Source organism: Scyliorhinus canicula, chromosome 6 (genome assembly GCF_902713615.1).
Source record: "Scyliorhinus canicula chromosome 6, sScyCan1.1, whole genome shotgun sequence".
NCBI lineage: Eukaryota > Metazoa > Chordata > Chondrichthyes > Carcharhiniformes > Scyliorhinidae > Scyliorhinus > Scyliorhinus canicula.
The window spans coordinates 205,476,580-205,500,916 of NC_052151.1; the positions used below are offsets into that span (position 1 = coordinate 205,476,580).

Sequence of the window (24,337 nt, forward strand, 5' to 3'; positions counted from 1 at the left end):
GAGATTTTACCAAAGATTTTTTTTTTTATAAATGTTTTTTATTGAGTTTTCATGTTTTATATATGACAAGTTACAAATTGTTAGAGAGAAAAAAAAAAGACACAAACATTTAACATGTATATTTACAGGTAAGCATCTTTATAACAATTGTGGCCGTCCCCTTTAGCCAGCATACATATTCTACATTCCCCAATATGGCTGAGGCACATGTTTATAGGCATTTATTTATAGTTTGGTTTTGGGCCTTAGCTTGCCATCAAACCCACATAACGAACCCGTAACCGCACCCCCCCCCCCCCCCGGCTACCTTCCCCCGATTCCCGTCCATTTCCCCCCGATTCTTGGCCACCCGGCTATCTTCCTTTTGTAGGTTGGCCACAAACAGGTCCCGGAACAGTTGCATGAATGGCTCCCACGTTCTATGGAAGCCGTCGTCTGACCCTCGGATGGCGAATTTGATTTTCTCCATTTGGAGAGATTCCGAGAGGTCGGACAGCCAGTCTGCAGCTCTGGGCGGTGCTGCTGACCGCCAGCCAAACAGGATTCTACGGCGGGCGATCAGGGAGGCAAAGGCAAGGGCGTCCGCCCTCCTCCCCAGGAATAGATCTGGCTGGTCTGAAACCCCGAAGACCGCCACTATCGGGCATGGCTCCACCCTCACTCCCAAGATTTTACCAAAGATAACCTGGGATCACCACCGTATGTGCAGACCTGACTTTCAAAGTTCACCAGTTCGTGCCCCTCCAAGAAACTGGCCAAGCTTTCTCTAATGGTAAGTATCATTCAGGCTGTGCGGCTTGAAGCTTATATAACTGCTTGCAGAAACACATATCTGTAGTCTTGGTAAAGTCTTAGAGAAATGATAAAGCTGTGTTTAAAGTTAAATCACCCTAACTGTGATTGTTTAATGGTGTCTGCATTCGTCAGTTGCAGCCAGCAGAGATTGGCACCTCAGATTGGATACGTCTAACTTTAGATGTAGTTGGTGATCCGCTTCTGAGTCAAAAATCTCAACTATCCAGACTGTGCCAGAATTAAGAACGCAGTGGCCCCACGTGACGGCCAAGATTAGGTGGGTGAAGAGAGCATAAGAAAAGGTGCTGGGTAGGCGATTAGTTCTGAGGGCGTGCTCGAATGACAGATGTTGAAGTCAAAATTATTAGAGTTCAAAGGTTAAAGTGACGAACGATTAACAGCCAAAGAAAGCTCCAATAATCAACCGTAGGGAGTCTTCTGCAATTTGCAAATGCGTCGGCGAGATGAGATCAAACGGACAGTTAGTGACAAGATTATCTGGAAAGAAGTTTCAAAGGATGAAAGATAGATACTTATTCTCTTCCTCTCTGTCAGAAACCGGTGTTGGACCACAAAAATGTCAATTACTGTGTTGTTTAACTCACCTGAGATATGTCTGGATCTCGCCCGGAATGGGAAAAACACACGGAATTTTATCTAGATAGACATCTATCCAGATAGATAGTTTTTGGGGGAAAGAAGAGGAGGCGGTGACATAGTGGCTTGTCGCTGGAAGAGTAATCCAGAGCACTCGGATAATGATCTTGGTACCCGGGTACGATCCCACCACGGCAGGTAATGGAATTTAGACTCAAGAAAATATCTGGAATTAACAGTTTAATGATGATAATGAAACCATTGTCGATTGTCTTTAAAACATATCTGGTTCGCTAAAGTACTTTAGCAAAGTAAATCTGCCGTGATAATCTGTTCTAGCCTACATGTGACTCCGGACCCACAGCAATGTGGTTGACTCTGAAATAGCCGAGCCACTCCTACGACACTCCTCCTTACTAATTTCTGGCGTCTTGTGCCAAAGTTGAGAGAGCTGTGTCACAAAATTCAAGTCTGACGTAGTCATACTCACAGAATCATACCTGAGAGACAATATCCCAGGCACCACTGTCACCATTCCTGGGTATGTCCTGTCTCACCGGCAGAACAGATCCAGCAGAGATGGCGGCACAATGGTTTACAGTCGGGAGGGAGTAGCCCTGGGAGTCGTCGACGTCGACTCTGGACCCCATGATGCCTGATGGCTTCAGGTTAAACATGGGCAACGAAACCTCCTGCTAATTACCACGTACCGGCCACCATCAGCTGATGAATCAGTGTTGAACACAACTTGGAGGAAGCACTGAGGGTGGCAGAGAGCAGAATATGCTCTGTGTAGGGGACTTCAATATCCATCACCAAGAGTGACTCGGTAGAACCACCACAGACTGAGCTGGCCTCATTCTAACGGATATATCTGCTAGACTAGGACTGCAGCAACTGCTGAGGGAACCAACAAGAGGGAAAATCATACTTGTCCTCATCAATCTGTCTTTTGCAGATGCATCTGTCCATGACAGTATCGGTAGAAGTGACCACCGCACAGTCCTTCTTGGTTACATATTCCCGCCTTCACACTGTGGATACCACAATGTCATAAGCTCCATCTCCAGCTCATTCAACTTGAAGAGAATTTTCCTGTGTCCCAACCTCTTTCTACAGATGTAGTTGCGGAGGATCACATTGGTTTCTACCAGCAGCTTATTGCTGCAGCGACGACACATTATGTTCACTTCAATTCTTGTTTCATTAACTAAATGAGGTGACAAGTTTAAACATATCACCCAATGTTACTTTGTAATAGTAACACGGGGCTGACGGGGCAGAGAAACCCTCCCCACACATATATATATATATATGCACACAACTGTGATCGCTTTCTTTAGTCAATCCAGACTTTTCCAAACTATCATTTTGTTTTGTTGAATTACCATTTTCAAAGTGTTGTCTGTAATTTATCAGACACTTCGACCAGATTATTGGTAAAGTGTACCAGGCGCCCTTATTTGTGAGATGTGCAAAGGTTCATATTTTAACCAAATTGTTTTTCAAACCCAAAAAAACCCCTTCCCCACTCCACCCCCGCCCAAAATTATCCAAACGATAATATGTCCAGGATTCTAATACGAATCGTACCGATGAACTGGACCGAGCTGCTGGTCCAATCCTCTGAGTCTGAGTCATCCTTGAACCTTCATGTGCGAAAACGAGTCACGCATTCCTCTTCCATCCGTTCCCTGGTCCTCCATCGAGTCTTCTCTTCTGTCTCTGCATCCAATCTTCGCTCGGGAGGGTCTTTGTGTGTGTTGTCCTTCGCGAACTCTTTGCAACTTTCTGTAGGTTTCTCTGGCTCTCAGCCAAAGAGGTCACTGGGCGGTGCCGGAACACCCAATAGAGATGCTGATTGCAAACATGCAGGACACCAGAAACTCCCCCAGAGGTCCACCTTGTAGTATAGTATCTGCACGTAACCTTGACACGTATATCCTGACCTAGGTGCAAAAAAGTGTGGGTTCATCTGGGTAATCCACAACAAGAAATCGATTTGAAAGAGACCGAAAACGGTCCGCTATTGCCCCGGATGTCTGTCTCTGCCCAGTGTACTCGTGTTTATCTGTTTGACTTCACATCAGGCCTGCCTGTGGTTCCGATCGTGGCTTTACTTTGAAGTGTTCAATACTGTATCGGGCCTAAGACTCAGGTTGTTGGTCATTGCACTACCGTCCTTCCTATTGATCTAGTGAGTATCAGCGAATGGGATCGCACAAGTCTGGACCAGTCCCCAGACGAGCAAGTACCTTAATCTCAGGCAAACAATCCTTATCCCTAAGCCAACAAATATACATTATGCAGAAATAAATAATAATACAAAATTAGACTGCTCAGATATCAGAATGAACTGTAGTAATACAGATACATACAAAAACAGATCAATGCAAAAAATCTTTTGGAAGAGAGTCCTTAATCTGTCCATTCATCCTGGCGCTGGATCTTGGTTTCCACATCCAGGCGCCATATTTCCTTCACCAGGGCATGGTAATTCGATCTTCCGGTTGTGAGTACTTTCTTCTGTAGGCCTCTATCCACGTGACCAATCCAGGTTGAAGAATTCCAATCAGCACACCAAGCGTTCGTAATAACTTCTGAAAAGAGATCATGGTAGCGTCTGTTATTATTCCCGATATCTGATTCCACCTTCCCCTACACCCTCCCACCGGATGCTGGTTCAAGCTCTTTACTGACCCCCCTTTTCTATAATATACAACGGTATTTTCTCATATCTTTATTCAAGAATCTGAGTTTGGCAGAAATATGTGGACGATGCAAAATACTGCTAATACCACAATGTAGAGTTGCATAAGCGGAAGTCGCGTGTGCGAGAAGAGAAGAAGGCAGAGGTTCACAGACCTCGGAAGAGTGAAGAGTGGTATGTTTATCTGAGGTCATGTTGGTTGCTCATGGTTTGCAAATCTACAATATTGTAATGCGACGTGCCGGTCATTGATACTAATCACATTTGGATGATGGTACTACAAGCAGAAGCTCGTGGAGGGTTATACTGACCTCCCAAAGTCATAGTGGAAGGCAGTGAACCTATATAAAAATCAAGAGAAACCTGCCCCCAGGGGAAGATGTTCTTTAACTGAGCAGAACCAGTGGCTGCTGCCCTCTCACAAGATTTCGCAAAGCGAGATAAATGTAGGGGGGGGGGGGGTGTGTATCAAGGGAAAGAAAACAAGGGACCTGATCAGGGGTAAACGAATACTCGACATTTTATTTACAATAAGGGATGGTAAAGTACCTATATTCTTCCAGAGGTGGTCATTTTAAAGTGGGTGGGCTCTGGCCACCTGGGACCTCCTCTTCCACTGTCTCCCGATCTGAGAGCCGTACCCCTGTGCCAGACGGCATTGAGCGTACGTGGCTTGATCATAACTCATTACTTTTTAGTTGGGGACATTAGATGGGGTTTTGTGTCTGGGATCTGTGGGGATCAAACTTGTAGCAAGAAGCCGGAGGCAGGGGTTGGGGGCCACAGCTTCAATGCCCTCCAGCGATGCATGGTATTAGTGGCAGTTGTTTTGGGAGCCAAATGCGGTTCACATGGTGCCATACAGCTTTCCAGGAGTCCATCCGTACCCGCTAAACAGATGGGCTCGCCTTATCTACAAGAATAGACATCTCGGGGATCGGAATGTTTGTAGCTGGAAACGTTGAAGCATTAACTTCTGCCTGAGCACATAGGCAATGGGGTTCAACTTGTCATATGGTTATTTTTTCCCCCATTTTGACATCCGCTGTCAGTTGAGCAGCCTCAACGTTGCTCAGCGTGTGCTTTGACTCTGATCTCATGGCTAAGGCAAGCGAGCTCGCGATCGGATAATTCCAGCCCGACCAGGTGGTCGATCCCTCTGGCAGACTGCCCTGACATGAGTATATGGAGAGTGAACCTAGTGAAACCGGAAACTGAGTTCCGTATGTAACGACGACAAATCGTTGGACTTTGTTCCAAGTATGTCTTTTCTGCTGGACTGTTTTATGCATCACGTTTTTGAAGCTGCAGTTTACGCTTTCCACCATCCGACTGACATGAAGCTATTACTCTATGTGGAACTTTCGGTTGATTCCAAATAATCTCATTACCCGTTACCTCACATGGGCGGTGAAATGAGGGCCTTGGTCCGAATCTATACAAAGAGCGAGTCACCCACCTAGTGAAGAGTTGCTGAAATAGGATATCTGCCATGGCTTTGGCCGTATTGGCTCAAGTGGGGAAGTCTTCTATCCACTGAGTAAAAGTGTCGATGACAACCGGGATTTGTTTGTAACCTCCCGTGCCGGGCGGCAGGAAACCGATATAATCAATCCGCAGATTTGTCCATGTGCCTTCTACGGGTGTGCCTCAGTTCTCCCTGACGGGCATATCTGTTGGAATTGCTGTGGGTGCAGACAATGCAGTTTTCGACACAATATCACATGTCTTTATCTATGTCTGGTCACCAGCATAGTCGCTTAATTTTGTACATCCGTGACTCCTGACCCTTGATAGTCCTGGACATTATAGTATAGTAAGCAATTTGTTTGCTCTCTCTGGTTGGTACCAAGTACGAGCCGTCCATTAAATAGAAGCCCGTAATTTATCGTAATGCTATCACGCCACTTGTCTTAGGAGGCGGACCGTGCTCGTTCCTGAATCAGTTTCAGGTCCTGGTCGCTGTTCTGAGGCTGTTTAATGTCTTAAACCTTAGTCTGACTCATAGTCACGGCTTTGACCCGTTCAGTAATTGGGGGTTATGATGTTTCCCCCTCCGTGCGTCCTACTTGGCCAATTAATCTGCCTTTACATTCTCAATTGCAGAAGTTAAATGGTGGGCCTTAACTTTAATGATACCGTGCTCACGACCTTGGGCAGTCTGAAAAATAAATTTAAGCAGGAGTGCAGACCGTAATGGTTTCCTGTTTGTCAGACGAATCTCCTAGCTTCCCACAGTGGAAGGAAGTGAATTAATCTGTTGCAGGCATGCATGTTCTCCCAGTGTATGTCGGCTGGTGTGTGGAGCAGGTCAAGGTTACTGACCACATGGGCTGCGGCCGCCAGCTGTGCAGACTGGGCACTCATCTGGAGCAATCTTTACAACCTTTTTTGAACAAGGACCTAACATAAGACCATAAGACCATAAGACATAGGAGTGGAAGTAAGGCCATTCGGCCCATCGAGTCCACTCCGCCATTCAATCATGGCTGATGGGCATTTCAACTCCACCTACCAGCATTCTCCCCTTAGCCCTTAATTCCTCGCGACATCAAGAATTTATCTTTCTCTGCCTTGAAGCCATTTAGCGTCCCGGCCTCCACTGCACTCCGCGGCAATGAATTCCACAGGCCCACCACTCTCTGGCTGAAGAAATGTCTCCGCATTTCTGTTCTGAATTTACCCCCTCTAATTCTAAGGCTGTGCCCACGGGCCCTCGTCTCCTCGCCTAACGGAAATAGTTTCTTTGCGTCCACCCTTTCTAAGCCATGTATTATCTTGTAAGTTTCTATTAGATCTCCCCTTAACCTTCTAAATTCCAATGAATACAATCCCAGGATCCTCAGCCGTTCATCATATGTTAGACCCGCCATTCCAGGGATCATCCGTGTGAATCTCCGCTGGACACGCTCCAGTGCCAGTATGTCCTTCCTGAGATGTGGGGCCCAAAACTGGACACAGTACTCCAAATGGGGCCTAACCAGAGCCTTATAAAGGCTCAGTAGCCATCGCTGCTTTTATATTCCAACCCTCTTGAGATAAATGACAACATTGCATTCGCTTTCTTAATCACAGATTCAACCTGCATGTTTACCTTTAGAGGAACTGGCAAAAATCGACTGGAAGCAGACCCTAGTGGGGAAGACAGCAGAGCAAAAATGGCAGGAGTTTGTATGCATAATTGAGAACACTGTACAGAGGTTCATACCTAAGAAAAGAAAGATTATCCGGGGAGGGATTAGACAGCCATGGCTGACAAAGAAGGTCAGGAAATGTATCAAAGAAAAAGAGAGATCCTATAAAGTGGCCAAAAGCACTAGGAAATCAGAAGATTGGGAAGGCTACAAAAACAAACAGAGGTTAACAAAGAGACAAATAAGGAAGGAGAGGATCAAATATGAAGGCAGGCTAGCCAGTAATATAAGAAATGATAGTAAAAGTTTCTTTCAATACATAAGAAACAAACGACAGGCCAAAATAGACATTGGGCCAATTCAAACTGATTCCGGAAGGCTAGTGATGGTAGACGAGGAAATGGCTGGAGAACTTAATAAGTACTTTGCGTCTGTCTTCACAGTGGAAGACATGAGTAATATCCCAAAAATTATAGAGGGTCAGGGGGCTGAGTTGAGTATGGTTGCCATTACAAATGAGATGGTGCTAAAAAACCTAAAAGGTCTTAAAATTGACAAATCTCCTGGCCCCGATGGGCTACACCCTAGAGTTCTGAGAGAGGTGGCTGAAGAAATAGCGGAAGCGTTGGTTGAGATCTTTCAAAAATCACTGGAGTCAGGGAAAGTCCGGAACGATTGCAAGATCGCTGTTGTAACCCCCTTGTTCAAGAAAGGATCAAGACAAAAGATGGAAAATTATAGGCCAATTAGCCTAACCTCGACATTCCTCGACTAGCACTCCCAGATCCCTTTGTACTTTGGCATTACGAATTTTCTCACCGTTTAGAAAGACCTCACATTTTCTCACGTTGAATTGCATCAGCCATTTCCTGCACCACTCTCCCAAACTGTCTAGATCCTTCTGCAGCCTCCCCAATTCCTCAGCACTACCTGCCTGACCACCTAACTTTGTATCATCGGCAAATTTTGCTAGAATGCCCCCAGTCCCTTCATCCAGATCATTAATATATATGGTGAACAGCTGCGGCCCCAACACTGAACCCTGTGGGACACCGCTGGTCACCGGCTGCCATTCCGAAAAAGAACCTTTTATCCCAACTCTCTGCCTTCTGTCTGACAGCCAATCCTCAACCCATGCCAGTAGCTCACCTCGAACACCATGGGCCCTCATCTTACTCAGCAGCCTCCTGTGTGGCACCTTATCAAAGGCCTTTTGGAAATCCAGATAGACCACATCCACTGGGTTTCCCTGGTCTAACCGGGAATGTACAGAATATCAAAAGAGCAGAAATCGGGAAGATTTGTTGGGCTGAAGAAGGTTTTAGAGAAAGGGAAGGGCGATGTCATGAAACGATGTGGGCGCAAGGACCGTGATTTAAAAGGATGCATTTTCGGGATAGGAGGCAGTGTAGATCAGGAAACACGGGGCTGATTGGTGAACTGGGCGTGGTTCAGGTGAAGTTCAAGGCAGCAGGAGTCTGGATGAGCACAGGTATATTTAGGGTGGAAGATGGGAGGCCGGCCAGGCGAACACTGGAAACATCAAGTCCACAATGGACAATGGCGCGGATGAGGGTTTCAGCTTCGGGTGAACTGAGTCAGGGTCAGAGTTGAAAGATGTTTAGGATGCGGAAATACAATGTACTCAACTGATAACATTCTGTCCGCCTGTCTAATATCTCAATAAGAAGTCTTACAACACCAGGTTAAAGTCCAACGGGTTTGTTTCAGACACTAGCTTTCGGAGCATTGCTCATTCCACAGGTGAACGAAGAGGTGTGTTCCAGAAACATATACATTGACAAAGTCAAAGATGAAAGACGGTACTTTGAATGCGAGCATTTGCAGGTAATTAGGTTTGGTGTTACGAAGTTGTGAGACTTCTTACTGTGCTCACCTCAGTCGAACGCCCGCACTTCCACATCATGTCTAATATCATGCAATTCAGTCAGGGATATGGGCGCGTAGTGGATACATTAATGTCATTGCTTAATATTAGGATTACTACTGTATTTGTATCTCTAGAATATAATATCAGGGCGGAACATTCCACAATTCATCCTGATTAGAGGCGTGACAGGATGTTTCGATATCTCCGAGAATATAATCATGCTGCACAGATTTGCTTTTGCGATCCCTCAGCACCCATTCCTGAAAAACCGAGATCAATTTGGAAAGCCTGTCAATAAAAGGAAACGTCTCCCCGAGGTCTCCCGCGTGACAGGCGGGGATACTAACCACTATACTAAGGAGGAACAGCTTTTTCTCTGGAAGTTCAGAAGATTTGTTGGGCTGCAGAACCTTTCAGAGAAAAGGGAAAGACGATGTCATGGAAGGATTTGGGCGGATAAACAGGGATTTCAAAACATGCGTTTTCGGCACTGGGGCCACTCTAGATCAGCAAACACGGGGTTGATTGGTGAACTGGGCGTGGTTCAGGTGAAGTTCAAGGCAGCAGGACTCTGGATGAGCACAGGTATATTTAGGGTGGAAGATGGGAGGCCGGCCAGGCGAACACTGGAATCATCAAGTCCACAATGGACAACGGCGCGGATGAGGGTTTCAGCTTCAGGTGAACAGAGTCAGGGTCAGAGTTGAAAGATGTTTAGGATGCGGAAATACAATGTACTCAACTGATAACATTCTGTCCGTCTGTCTAATATCACAACAAGAAGTCTTACAACACCAGGTTAAAGTCCAACAGGTTTGTTTCAAACACTCGCTTTCGGAGCATTGCTCAATCCTCAGGTGAACGAAGAGGTGTGTTCCAGAAACATATACATTGACAAAGTCAAAGATGCAAGACGGTACTTTGAATGCGAGCATTTGCAGGTAATTAGGTCTGGTGTTACGAAGTTGTGAGACTTCTTACTGTGCTCACCTCAGTCGAACGCCCGCACTTCCACATCATGTCTAATATCATGCAATTCAGTCAGGGATATGGGCTCGTAATGGATACATTATTGTCATTGCTTAATATTGGGATTACTACTGTATTTGTATCTCTAGAATATAATATCAGGGCGGAACATTCCACAATTCATCCTGATTAGAGGCGTGACATGATGTTTCGATATCTCCGAGAATATAATCATGCTACACAGATTTGCTTTTGCGATCCCTCAGCACCCAATCCTGAAAAACCGAGTTCAATTTGGAAAGCCTGTTACTAAAAGGAAACGTCTCCCCGTCGGGGAATTGAACCCCGGTCTCCCGCGTGACAGGCGGGGATACTAACCACTATACTAACGATGAACAGCTGCTTCTTTGGAAGTTCAGAAGATTTGTTGTGCTGCAGAACCTTTCAGAGAAAAGGGAAGGACGATGTCATGGAAGGATTTGGGCGGATGAATAGGGATTTCATAACATGCGTTTTCGGCACAGGAGCCACTCTAGATCAGGAAACACAGCGGTGATTGCTGAACTGGATTTGGTTCAAATGAGTTCCAGGCAGCAGGAGGCAGCATGAGCACAGGTATATTTCGGTTGGAAGATGGGAGGCCGATCAGGGGAGCACTGGAAGTGGTCAAGTCCACAATGTACAATGTCCTGGATGAGGCTCTCAGCTGTATGTCTGCTGAGGCAGGGTCGGAGTTGGACCATGTTTCGGATGTAGAAATACAATCTATTCAACTGATAACATTCTGTCAGGCCGTCTAATATCACAATAAGACGTCATAGAACACCAGGTTAAAGTCCAACAGGTTTGGTTCAAATAGGAGCTTTCGGAGCACTGCTCCTTCCTCAGGAGAATGAAGACATGTGTTCCGGAAACATATATATATAGACAAAGTCAAAGATGCAAGACGATACTTTGAATGCGAGCATTTGTAGGTAATTAAGTCTGGTGTTACGAAGTTGTGAGACTTCTTACTGTGCTCATCCAGTCGAACGCCCGCACCTCCACATCATGTCTAATATCATGCAATGTAGTCAGGGATATTGGCGAGTAATGGATACAGTGTCAATCATTGCTTAATATGATTATTATTACTGTATTTGTATCTCTGGAATTTTATATCAGGGCTGAACATTCCACAATTCACCCTGATCAGAAGAGTTACATAATGTTTCAAAACTCCGAGAATATAATCATGCTGCACAGACTTGCTTTTGCAATCCCTCAGCACTCAATCCTGAAAAACCGAGAAGAAATTTGAATGCCTGTTAATAGATGGAAACTTCTCCCCGTCGGGGAATCGAACCCCGGTCTCCCGCGTGACAGGCGGGGATACTAACCACTATACTAACGAGGAACAGCTGCTCAACTGTTAATACTGATCATTCAACAATAGAATTCCCGCCATTCAATAAATTATGTTCAATTATGTAAATGTCCGTCGTACATCCCAGATGAGTATTGGAACACCGAAAGTTCACTGAGTGGTAATTTCCTGCATTCCGCCCTGTTTCACTCCGAGATACCTGAAGTGAACCCGCAGCCCCTCCTCTCTCAGTTTGGGTCAATTTCCTGAATGGATTGGACCATTCCTTCATTTTCAGATGATTATGTTTAGATCTGAAGTGAAACTGGATTTTTCAACATTCGAGAGAATTATTCCGTCATTAATCCGCACCAATGTATTATACCACTTGTTTGACCACCTCAATGCTGGAATTTTTAATTTTCATATCGTACATGTTTACCAGTATTGATTCAGTTTTCCATGTGGAGACCAGCTGCATGTCTGTGAAGTGGACCTGTTAACAGGAATTGAATTTGTATCTCTCAGACAAAGCAGCAACAAGACATTGGGTATTTTACAAGAACATCATCACAAACCGTAGAAGGAGACCATTCGGCCCACCCAGACAGCACCAACCTGTGAAAGAACACGATACCTCGGGTCACTCCAAGCAACCTCCGCGGACCTGCACATCTTTGGACTGTGGGAGGAATGCTACGTAGACACGGTAAGAATGTGTAAACTGTACACAGACATCACAAGCGGGAATAAAACCCGGTCCCTGGCGCAGTGGGGCAGTGGTGCTAATCACTCCGCAACCGTGACGCGCCAAATTGTGGCCGAATGAATTAAAGCTGGCGCTGAGCCACAGAAGGAGATATTCGTTCGGCTGACCAAAACTTGGTCAAAGAGGTAGATTTCAAGGCCCATCTTAATGAGGAGAGCGAGTGAGATAAATAGCGAGGTTTAGGAAAGGTGTCCAGAACTTTAGACCGTAGATTAAAGCCGGGAATGTACAGAATATCAAAAGAGCAGAAATCGGGAAGATTTGTTGGGCTGAAGAAGGTTTTAGAGAAAGGGAAGGGCGATGTCATGAAAAGATGTGGGCGCAAGGACCGGGATTTTAAAGGATGCATTTTCGGGATAGGAGGCAGTGTAGATCAGCAAACACGGGGTTGATTGGTGAACTGGGCGTGGTTCAGGTGAAGTTCAAGGCAGCAGGACTCTGGATGAGCACAGGTATATTTAGGGTGGAAGATGGGAGGCCGGCCAGGCGAACACTGGAATCATCAAGTCCACAATGGACAACGGCGCGGATGAGGGTTTCAGCTTCAGGTGAACTGAGTCAGGGTCAGAGTTGAAAGATGTTTAGGATGCGGAAATACAATGTACTCAACTGATAACATTCTGTCCGTCTGTCTAATATCACAACAAGAAGTCTTACAACACCAGGTTAAAGTCCAACAGGTTTGTTTCAAACACTAGCTTTCGGAGCATTGCTCAATCCTCAGGTGAACGAAGAGGTGTGTTCCAGAAACATATACATTGACAAAGTCAAAGATGCAAGACGGTACTTTGAATGCGAGCATTTGCAGGTAATTAGGTCTGGTGTTACGAAGTTGTGAGACTTCTTACTGTGCTCACCTCAGTCGAACGCCCGCACTTCCACATCATGTCTAATATCATGTAATTCAGTCAGGGATATGGGCTCGCAATGGATACATTATTGTCATTGCTTAATATTGGGATTACTACTGTATTTGTATCTCTAGAATATAATATCAGGGCGGAACATTCCACAATTCATCCTGATTAGAGGCGTGACATGATGTTTCGATATCTCCGAGAATATAATCATGCTGCACAGATTTGCTTTTGCGATCCCTCAGCACCCAATCCTGAAAAACCGAGTTCAATTTGGAAAGCCTGTTACTAAAAGGAAACGTCTCCCCGTCGGGGAATTGAACCCCGGTCTCCCGCGTGACAGGCGGGGATACTAACCACTATACTAACGACTATACTAACGAGGAACAGCTGCTTCTTTGGAAGTTCAGAAGATTTGTTGTGCTGCAGAACCTTTCAGAGAAAAGGGAAGGACGATGTCATGGAAGGATTTGGGCGGATGAATAGGGATTTCATAACATGCGTTTTCGGCACAGGAGCCACTCTGGATCAGGAAACACAGCGGTGATTGCAGAACTGGATTTGGTTCAAATGAGTTCCAGGCAGCAGGAGGCAGCATGAGCACAGGTATATTTCGGTTGGAAGATGGGAGGCCGATCAGGGGAGCACTGGAAGTGGTCAAGTCCACAATGTACAATGTCGTGGATGAGGCTCTCAGCTGTATGTCTGCTGAGGCAGGGTCGGAGTTGGACCATGTTTCGGATGTAGAAATACAATCTATTCAACTGATAACATTCTGTCAGGCCGTCTAATATCACAATAAGACGTCATAGAACACCAGGTTAAAGTCCAACAGGTTTGGTTCAAATAGGAGCTTTCGGAGCACTGCTCCTTCCTCAGGAGAATGAAGAGGTGTGTTCCGGAAACATATATTTATATAGACAAAGTCAAAGATGCAAGACGATACTTTGAATGCGAGCATTTGTAGGTAATTAAGTCTGGTGTTACGAAGTTGTGAGACTTCTTACTGTGCTCATCCAGTCGAACGCCCGCACCTCCACATCATGTCTAATATCATGCAATGTAGTCAGGGATATTGGCGAGTAATGGATACAGTGTCAATCATTGCTTAATATGATTATTATTACTGTATTTGTATCTCTGGAATATTATATCAGGGCTGAACATTCCACAATTCACCGTGATCAGAAGAGTTACATAATGTTTCAAAACTCCGAGAATATAATCATGCTGCACAGACTTGCTTTTGCAATCCCTCAGCACTCAATCCTGAAAAACCGAGAAGAAATTTGAATGCCTGTTAATAGATGGAAACTTCTCCCCGTCGGGGAATCGAACCCCGGTCTCCCGCGTGACTAGGCGGGGATACTAACCACTATACTAACGAGGAACAGCTGCTCAACTGTTAATACTGATCATTCAACAATAGAATTTCCCGCCATTCAATAAATTATGTTCAATTATGTAAATGTCCGTCGTACATCCCAGATGAGTATTGGAACACCGAAAGTTCACTGAGTGGTAATTTCCTGCATTCCGCCCTGTTTCACTCCGAGATACCTGAAGGGAACCCGCAGCCCCTCCTCTCTCAGTTTGGGTCAATTTCCTGAATGGATTGGACCATTCCTTCATTTTCAGATGATTATGTTTAGATCTGAAGTGAAACTGGATTTTTCAACATTCGAGAGAATTGTTCCGTCCTTAATCCGCACCAATGTATTATACCACTTGTTTGACCACCTCAATGCTGGAATTTTTAATTTTTATATCGTACATGTTTACCAGTATTGATTCAGTTTTCCATGTGGAGACCAGCTGCATGTCTGTGAAGTGGACCTGTTAACAGGAATTGAATTTGTATCTCTCAGACAAAGCAGCAACAAGACATTGGGTATTTTACAAGAACATCATCACAAACCGTAGAAGGAGACCATTCGGCCCACCCAGACAGCACCAACCTGTGAAAGAACACGATACCTCGGCTCACTCCAAGCAACCTCCGCGGACCTGCACATCTTTGGACTGTGGGAGGAATGCTACGTAGACACGGTAAGAAGGTGCAAACTGTACACAGACATCACAAGCGGGAATAAAACCCGGCCCCTGGCGCAGTGGGGCAGTGGTGCTAATCACTCCGCAACCGTGACGCGCCAAATTGTGGCCGAATGAATTAAAGCTGGCGCTGAGCCACAGAAGGAGATATTCGTTCGGCTGACCAAAACTTGGTCAAAGAGGTAGATTTCAAGGCCCATCTTAATGAGGAGAGCGAGTGAGATAAATAGCGAGGTTTAGGAAAGGTGTCCAGAACTTTAGACCGTAGATTAAAGCCGGGAATGTACAGAATATCAAAAGAGCAGAAATCGGGAAGATTTGTTGGGCTGAAGAAGGTTTTAGAGAAAGGGAAGGGCGATGTCATGAAAAGATGTGGGCGCAAGGACCGGGATTTTAAAGGATGCATTTTCGGGATAGGAGGCAGTGTAGATCAGAAAACACGGGGCTGATTGGTGAACTGGGCGTGGTTCAGGTGAAGTTCAAGGCAGCAGGACTCTGGATGAGCACAGGTATATTTAGGGTGGAAGATGGGAGGCCGGCCAGGCGAACACTGGAATCATCAAGTCCACAATGGACAACGGCGCGGATGAGGGTTTCAGCTTCAGGTGAACTGAGTCAGGGTCAGAGTTGAAAGATGTTTAGGATGCGGAAATACAATGTACTCAACTGATAACATTCTGTCCGTCTGTCTAATATCACAATAAGAAGTCTTACAACACCAGGTTAAAGTCCAACAGGTTTGTTTCAAACACTAGCTTTCGGAGCATTGCTCATTCCTCAGGTGAACGAAGAGGTGTGTTCCAGAAACATATACATTGACAAAGTCAAAGATGCAAGACGGTACTTTGAATGCGAGCATTTGCAGGTAATTAGGTCTGGTGTTACGAAGTTGTGAGACTTCTTACTGTGCTCACCTCAGTCGAACGCCCGCACTTCCACATCATGTCTAATATCATGTAATTCAGTCAGGGATATGGGCGCGTAATGGATACTTTAATGTCATTGCTTAATATTGGGATTACTACTGTATTTGTATCTCTAGAATATAACATCAGGGCGGAACATTCCACAATTCATCCTGATTAGAGGCGTGACATGATGTTTCGATATCTCCGAGAATATAATCATGCTGCACAGATTTGCTTTTGCGATCCCTCAGCACCCAATCCTGAAAAACCGAGTTCAATTTGGAAAGCCTGTTACTAAAAGGAAACGTCTCCCCGTCGGGGAATTGAACCCCGGTCTCCCGCGTGACAGGCGGGGATACTAACCACTATACTAACGAGGAACAGCTGCTTCCTTGGAAGTTCAGAAGATTTGTTGTGCTGCAGAACCTTTCAGAGAAAAGGGAAGGACGATGTCATGGAAGGATTTGGGCGGATGAATAGGGATTTCATAACATGCGTTTTCGGCACAGGAGCCACTCTAGATCAGGAAACACAGCGGTGATTGCTGAACTGGATTTGGTTCAAATGAGTTCCAGGCAGCAGGAGGCAGCATGAGCACAGGTATATTTCGGTTGGAAGATGGGAGGCCGATCAGGGGAGCACTGGAAGTGGTCAAGTCCACAATGTACAATGTCGTGGATGAGGCTCTCAGCTGTATGTCTGCTGAGGCAGGGTCGGAGTTGGACCATGTTTCGGATGTAGAAATACAATCTATTCAACTGATAACATTCTGTCAGGCCGTCTAATATCACAATAAGACGTCATAGAACACCAGGTTAAAGTCCAACAGGTTTGGTTCAAATAGGAGCTTTCGGAGCACTGCTCCTTCCTCAGGAGAATGAAGAGGTGTGTTCCGGAAACATATATATATAGACAAAGTCAAAGATGCAAGACGATACTTTGAATGCGAGCATTTGTAGGTAATTAAGTCTGGTGTTACGAAGTTGTGAGACTTCTTACTGTGCTCATCCAGTCGAACGCCCGCACCTCCACATCATGTCTAATACAATGCAATGTAGTCAGGGATATTGGCGAGTAATGGATACAGTGTCAATCATTGCTTAATATGATTATTATTACTGTATTTGTATCTCTGGAATATTATATCAGGGCTGAACATTCCACAATTCACCGTGATCAGAAGAGTTACATAATGTTTCAAAACTCCGAGAATATAATCATGCTGCACAGACTTGCTTTTGCAATCCCTCAGCACTCAATCCTGAAAAACCGAGAAGAAATTTGAATGCCTGTTAATAGATGGAAACTTCTCCCCGTCGGGGAATCGAACCCCGGTCTCCCGCGTGACAGGCGGGGATACTAACCACTATACTAACGAGGAACAGCTGCTCAACTGTTAATACTGATCATTCAACAATAGAATTTCCGCCATTCAATAAATTATGTTCAATTATGTAAATGTCCGTCGTACATCCCAGATGAGTATTGGAACACCGAAAGTTCACTGAGTGGTAATTTCCTGCATTCCGCCCTGTTTCACTCCGAGATACCTGAAGGGAACCCGCAGCCCCTCCTCTCTCAGTTTGGGTCAATTTCCTGAATGGATTGGACCATTCCTTCATTTTCAGATGATTATGTTTAGATCTGAAGTGAAACTGGATTTTTCAACATTCGAGAGAATTGTTCCGTCCTTAATCCGCACCAATGTATTATACCACTTGTTTGACCACCTCAATGCTGGAATTTTTAATTTTTATATCGTACATGTTTACCAGTATTGATTCAGTTTTCCATGTGGAGACCAGCTGCATGTCTGTGAAGTGGACCTGTTAACAGGAATTGAATTTGTATCTCTCAGACAAAGCAGCAACAAGACATTGGGTATTTTACAAGAACATCATCACAAACCGGAGAAGGAGACCATTCGGCCCACCCAGACAGCACCAACCTGTGAAAGAACACGATACCTCGGCTCACTCCAAGCAACCTCCGCGGACCTGCACATCTTTGGACTGTGGGAGGAATGCTACGTAGACACGGTAAAAAGGTGCAAATTGTACACAGACATCACAAGCGGGAATAAAACCCGGCCCCTGGCGCAGTGGGGCAGTGGTGCTAATGACTCCGCAACCGTGACGCGCCAAATTGTGGCCGAATGAATTAAAGCTGGCGCTGAGCCACAGACGGAGATATTCGTCCGGCTGACCAAAACTTGGTCAAAGAGGTAGATTTCAAGGCCCATCTTAATGAGGAGAGCGAGTGAGATAAATAGCGAGGTTTAGGAAAGGTGTCCAGAACTTTAGACCGTAGATTAAAGCTGGGAATGTACAGAATATCAAAAGAGCAGAAATCGGGAAGATTTGTTGGGCTGAAGAAGGTTTTAGAGAAAGGGAAGGGCGATGTCATGAGAAGATGTGGGTGCAAGGTCCGGGATTTTAAAGGATGCATTTTCGGGATAGGAGGCAGTGTAGATCAGAAAACACGGGGCTGATTGGTGAACTGGGCGTGGTTCAGGTGAAGTTCAAGGCAGCAGGACTCTGGATGAGCACAGGTATATTTAGGGTGGAAGATGGGAGGCCGGCCAGGCGAACACTGGAATCATCAAGTCCACAATGGACAACGGCGCGGATGAGGGTTTCAGCTTCAGGTGAACTGAGTCAGGGTCAGAGTTGAAAGATGTTTTGGATGCGGAAATACAATGTACTCAACTGATAACATTCTGTCCGTCTGTCTAATATCTCAATAAGAAGTCTTACAACACCAGGTTAAAGTCCAACAGGTTTGTTTCAAACACTAGCTTTCGGAGCATTGCTCATTCCACAGGTGAACGAAGAGGTGTGTTCCAGAAACATATACATTGACAAAGTCAAAGATGCAAGACGGTACTTTGAATGCGAGCATTTGCAGGTAATTAGGTCTGGTGTTACGAAGTTGTGAGACTTCTTACTGTGCTCACCTCAGTCGAACGCCCGCACTTCCACATCATGTCTAATATCATGTAATTCAGTCAGGGATATGGGCGCGTAATGGATACTTTAATGTCATTGCTTAATATTGGGATTACTACTGTATTTGTATCTCTAGAATATAATATCAGGGCGGAACATTCCACAATTCATCCTGATTAGAGGCGTGACATGATGTTTCGATATCTCCGAGAATATAATCATGCTGCACAGACTTGCTTTTGCAATCCCTCAGCACTCAATCCTGAAAAACCGAGATCAATTTGGAAAGCCTGTTACTAAAAGGAAACGTCTCCCCGTCGGGGAATTGAACCCCGGTCTCCCGCGTGACAGGCGGGGATACTAACCACTATACTAACGAGGAACAGCTGCTTCTTTGGAAGTTCAGAAGATTTGTTGTGCTGCTGAACCTTTCAGAGAAAAGGGAAGGACGATGTCATGGAAGGATTTGGGCGGATGAATAGGGATTTCATAACATGCGTTTTCGGCACAGGAGCCACTCTAGATCAGGAAACACAGCGGTGATTGCTGAACTGGATTTGGTTCAAATGAGTTCCAGGCAGCAGGAGGCAGCATGAGCACAGGTATATTTCGGTTGGAAGATGGGAGGCCGATCAGGGGAGCACTGGAAGTGGTCAAGTCCACAATGTCCAATGTCGTGGTTGAGGCTCTCAGCTGTGTGTCTGCTGAGGCAGGGTCGGAGTTGGACCATGTTTCGGATGTAGAAATACAATCTATTCAACTGATAACATTCTGTCAGGCCGTCTAATATCACAATAAGACGTCATACAACACCAGGTTAAAGTCCAACAGGTTTGGTTCAAATAGGAGCTTTCGGAGCACTGCTCCTTCCTCAGGAGAATGAAGAGGTGTGTTCCGGAAACATATATATATATATAGACAAAGTCAAAGATGCAAGACGATACTTTGAATGCGAGCATTTGTAGGTAATTAAGTCTGGTGTTAAGAAGTTGTGAGACTTCTTACTGTGCTCATCCAGTCGAACGCCCGCACCTCCACATCATGTCTAATATCATGCAATGTAGTCAGGGATATTGGCGAGTAATGGATACAGTGTCAATCAATGCTTAATATGATTATTATTACTGTATTTGTATCTCTGGAATATTATATCAGGGCTGAACATTCCACAATTCACCCTGATCAGAAGAGTTACATAATGTTTCAAAACTCCGAGAATATAATCATGCTGCACAGACTTGCATTTGCAATCCCTCAGCACTCAATCCTGAAAAACCGAGATCAATTTGGAAAGCCTGTTACTAAAAGGAAACGTCTCCCCGTCGGGGAATTGAACCCCGGTCTCCCGCGTGACAGGCGGGGATACTAACCACTATACTAACGAGGAACAGCTGCTTCTTTGGAAGTTCAGAAGATTTGTTGTGCTGCTGAACCTTTCAGAGAAAAGGACGATGTCATAGGAAGGATTTGGGCGGATGAATAGGGATTTCATAACATGCGTTTTCGGCACAGGAGCCACTCTAGATCAGGAAACACAGCGGTGATTGCTGAACTGGATTTGGTTCAAATGAGTTCCAGGCAGCAGGAGGTAGCATGAGCACAGGTATATTTCGGTTGGAAGATGGGAGGCCGATCAGGGGAGCACTGGAAGTGGTCAAGTCCACAATGTCCAATGTCGTGGATGAGGCTCTCAGCTGTGTGTCTGCTGAGGCAGGGTCGGAGTTGGACCATGTTTCGGATGTAGAAATACAATCTATTAAACTGATAACATTCTGTCAGGCCGTCTAATATCACAATAAGACGTCATACAACACCAGGTTAAAGTCCAACAGGTTTGGTTCAAATAGGAGCTTTCGGAGCACTGCTCCTTCCTCAGGAGAATGAAGAGGTGTGTTCCGGAAACATATATATATATATATAGACAAAGTCAAAGATGCAAGACGATACTTTGAATGCGAGCATTTGTAGGTAATTAAGTCTGGTGTTACGAAGTTGTGAGACTTCTTACTGTGCTCATCCAGTCGAACGCCCGCACCTCCACATCATGTCTAATATCATGCAATGTAGTCAGGGATATTGGCGAGTAATGGATACAGTGTCAATCAATGCTTAATATGATTATTATTACTGTATTTGTATCTCTGGAATATTATATCAGGGCTGAACATTCCACAATTCACCCTGATCAGAAGAGTTACATAATGTTTCAAAACTCCGAGAATATAATCATGCTGCACAGACTTGCATTTGCAATCCTTCAGCACTCAATCCTGAAAAACCGAGATCAATTTGGAAAGCCTGTTACTAAAAGGAAACGTCTCCCCGTCGGGGAATTGAACCCCGGTCTCCCGCGTGACAGGCGGGGATACTAACCACTATACTAACGAGGAACAGCTGCTTCTTTGGAAGTTCAGAAGATTTGTTGTGCTGCTGAACCTTTCAGAGAAAAGGACGATGTCATGGAAGGATTTGGGCGGATGAATAGGGATTTCATAACATGCGTTTTCGGCACAGGAGCCACTCTAGATCAGGAAACACAGCGGTGATTGCTGAACTGGATTTGGTTCAAATGAGTTCCAGGCAGCAGGAGGCAGCATGAGCACAGGTATATTTCGGTTGGAAGATGGGAGGCCGATCAGGGGAGCACTGGAAGTGGTCAAGTCCACAATGTCCAATGTCGTGGATGAGACTCTCAGCTGTGTGTCTGCTGAGGCAGGGTCGGAGTTGGACCATGTTTCGGATGTAGAAATACAATCTATTAAACTGATAACATTCTGTCAGGCCGTCTAATATCACAATAAGACGTCATACAACACCAGGTTAAAGTCCAACAGGTTTGGTTCAAATAGGAGCTTTCGGAGCACTGCTCCTTCCTCAGGAGAATGAAGAGGTGTGTTCCGGAAACATATATATATTTATAGACAAAGTCAAAGATGCAAGACGATACTTTGAATGCGAGCATTTGTAGGTAATTAAGTCTGGTGTTACGAAGTTGTGAGACTTCTTACTGTGCTCATCCAGTCGAACGCCCGCACCTCCACATCATGTCTAATATCATTCAATGCAGTCAGGGATATGGGGGCGTAATGGATACATTAATGTCATTGCTTAATATTGGGATTACTACTGTATTTGTATCTCTAGAATATAATATCAGGGCGGAACATTCCACAATTCATCCTGATTAGAGGCGTGACATGATGTTTCGATATCTCCGAGAATATAATCATGCTGCACAGATTTGCTTTTGCGATCCCTCAGCACCCAATCCTGAAAAACCGAGTTCAATTTGGAAAGCCTGTTACTAAAAGGAAACGTCTCCCCGTCGGGGAATTGAACCCCGGTCTCCCGCGTGACAGGCGGGGATACTAACCACTATACTAACGAGGAACAGCTGCTTCTTTGGAAGTTCAGAAGATTTGTTGTGCTGCTGAACCTTTCAGAGAAAAGGACGATGTCATGGAAGGATTTGGGCGGATGAATAGGGATTTCATAACATGCGTTTTCGGCACAGGAGCCACTCTAGATCAGGAAACACAGCGGTGATTGCTGAACTGGATTTGGTTCAAATGAGTTCCAGGCAGCAGGAGGCAGCATGAGCACAGGTATATTTCGGTTGGAAGATGGGAGGCCGATCAGGGGAGCACTGGAAGTGGTCAAGTCCACAATGTCCAATGTCGTGGATGAGGCTCTCAGCTGTGTGTCTGCTGAGGCAGGGTCGGAGTTGGACCATGTTTCGGATGTAGAAATACAATCTATTAAACTGATAACATTCTGTCAGGCCGTCTAATATCACAATAAGACGTCATACAACACCAGGTTAAAGTCCAACAGGTTTGTTTCAAATAGGAGCTTTCGGAGCACTGCTCCTTCCTCAGGAGAATGAAGAGGTGTGTTCCGGAAACATATATATATATATAGACAAAGTCAAAGATGCAAGACGATACTTTGAATGCGAGCATTTGTAGGTAATTAAGTCTGGTGTTACGAAGTTGTGAGACTTCTTACTGTGCTCATCCAGTCGAACGCCCGGACCTCCACATCATGTCTAATATCATGCAATGTAGTCAGGGATATTGGCGAGTAATGGATACAGTGTCAATCAATGCTTAATATGATTATTATTACTGTATTTGTATCTCTGGAATATTATATCAGGGCTGAACATTCCACAATTCACCCTGATCAGAAGAGTTACATAATGTTTCAAAACTCCGAGAATATAATCATGCTGCACAGACTTGCATTTGCAATCCCTCAGCACTCAATCCTGAAAAACCGAGATCAATTTGGAAAGCCTGTTACTAAAAGAAAACGTCTCCCCGTCGGGGAATTGAACCCCGGTCTCCCGCGTGACAGGCGGGGATACTAACCACTATACTAACGAGGAACAGCTGCTTCTTTGGAAGTTCAGAAGATTTGTTGTGCTGCTGAACCTTTCAGAGAAAAGGACGATGTCATGGAAGGATTTGGGCGGATGAATAGGGATTTCATAACATGCGTTTTCGGCACAGGAGCCACTCTAGATCAGGAAACACAGCGGTGATTGCTGAACTGGATTTGGTTCAAATGAGTTCCAGGCAGCAGGAGGCAGCATGAGCACAGGTATATTTCGGTTGGAAGAAGGGAGGCCGATCAGGGGAGCACTGGAAGTGGTCAAGTCCACAATGTCCAATGTCGTGGATGAGGCTCTCAGCTGTGTGTCTGCTGAGGCAGGGTCGGAGTTGGACCATGTTTCGGATGTAGAAATACAATCTATTAAACTGATAACATTCTGTCAGGCCGTCTAATATCACAATAAGACGTCATACAACACCAGGTTAAAGTCCAACAGGTTTGGTTCAAATAGGAGCTTTCGGAGCACTGCTCCTTCCTCAGGAGAATGAAGAGGTGTGTTCCGGAAACATATATATATTTATAGACAAAGTCAAAGATGCAAGACGATACTTTGAATGCGAGCATTTGTAGGTAATTAAGTCTGGTGTTACGAAGTTGTGAGACTTCTTACTGTGCTCATCCAGTCGAACGCCCGCACCTCCACATCATGTCTAATATCATGCAATGTAGTCAGGGATATTGGCGAGTAATGGATACAGTGTCAATCAATGCTTAATATGATTATTATTACTGTATTTGTATCTCTGGAATATTATATCAGGGCTGAACATTCCACAATTCACCCTGATCAGAAGAGTTACATAATGTTTCAAAACTCCGAGAATATAATCATGCTGCACAGACTTGCATTTGCAATCCTTCAGCACTCAATCCTGAAAAACCGAGATCAATTTGGAAAGCCTGTTGCTAAAAGGAAACGTCTCCCCGTCGGGGAATTGAACCCCGGTCTCCCGCGTGACAGGAC

General features: G+C 45.1%; 9 non-coding genes across 9 annotated transcripts; all 9 read right to left on the reverse strand.

Moving 5' to 3' along the window:
* Positions 1-10,419: 10,419 nt before the first annotated feature.
* trnad-guc lies at positions 10,420-10,491 on the reverse strand. Its single transcript has one exon. It is a non-coding gene; the product is annotated as a tRNA-Asp (tRNA).
* Positions 10,492-11,420: 929 nt separating this feature from the next.
* trnad-guc lies at positions 11,421-11,492 on the reverse strand. Its single transcript has one exon. It is a non-coding gene; the product is annotated as a tRNA-Asp (tRNA).
* Positions 11,493-16,335: 4,843 nt separating this feature from the next.
* Positions 16,336-16,407, reverse strand: trnad-guc. The gene has a single exon. It is a non-coding gene; the product is annotated as a tRNA-Asp (tRNA).
* Positions 16,408-17,336: 929 nt separating this feature from the next.
* On the reverse strand, positions 17,337-17,408 carry trnad-guc. Its single transcript has one exon. It is a non-coding gene; the product is annotated as a tRNA-Asp (tRNA).
* A 1,877-nt stretch (positions 17,409-19,285) lies between these two features.
* On the reverse strand, positions 19,286-19,357 carry trnad-guc. Its single transcript has one exon. It is a non-coding gene; the product is annotated as a tRNA-Asp (tRNA).
* Positions 19,358-20,290: 933 nt separating this feature from the next.
* Positions 20,291-20,362, reverse strand: trnad-guc. The gene has a single exon. It is a non-coding gene; the product is annotated as a tRNA-Asp (tRNA).
* A 931-nt stretch (positions 20,363-21,293) lies between these two features.
* trnad-guc lies at positions 21,294-21,365 on the reverse strand. Its single transcript has one exon. It is a non-coding gene; the product is annotated as a tRNA-Asp (tRNA).
* A 928-nt stretch (positions 21,366-22,293) lies between these two features.
* Positions 22,294-22,365, reverse strand: trnad-guc. The gene has a single exon. It is a non-coding gene; the product is annotated as a tRNA-Asp (tRNA).
* A 928-nt stretch (positions 22,366-23,293) lies between these two features.
* Positions 23,294-23,365, reverse strand: trnad-guc. The gene has a single exon. It is a non-coding gene; the product is annotated as a tRNA-Asp (tRNA).
* Positions 23,366-24,337: the final 972 nt, after the last annotated feature.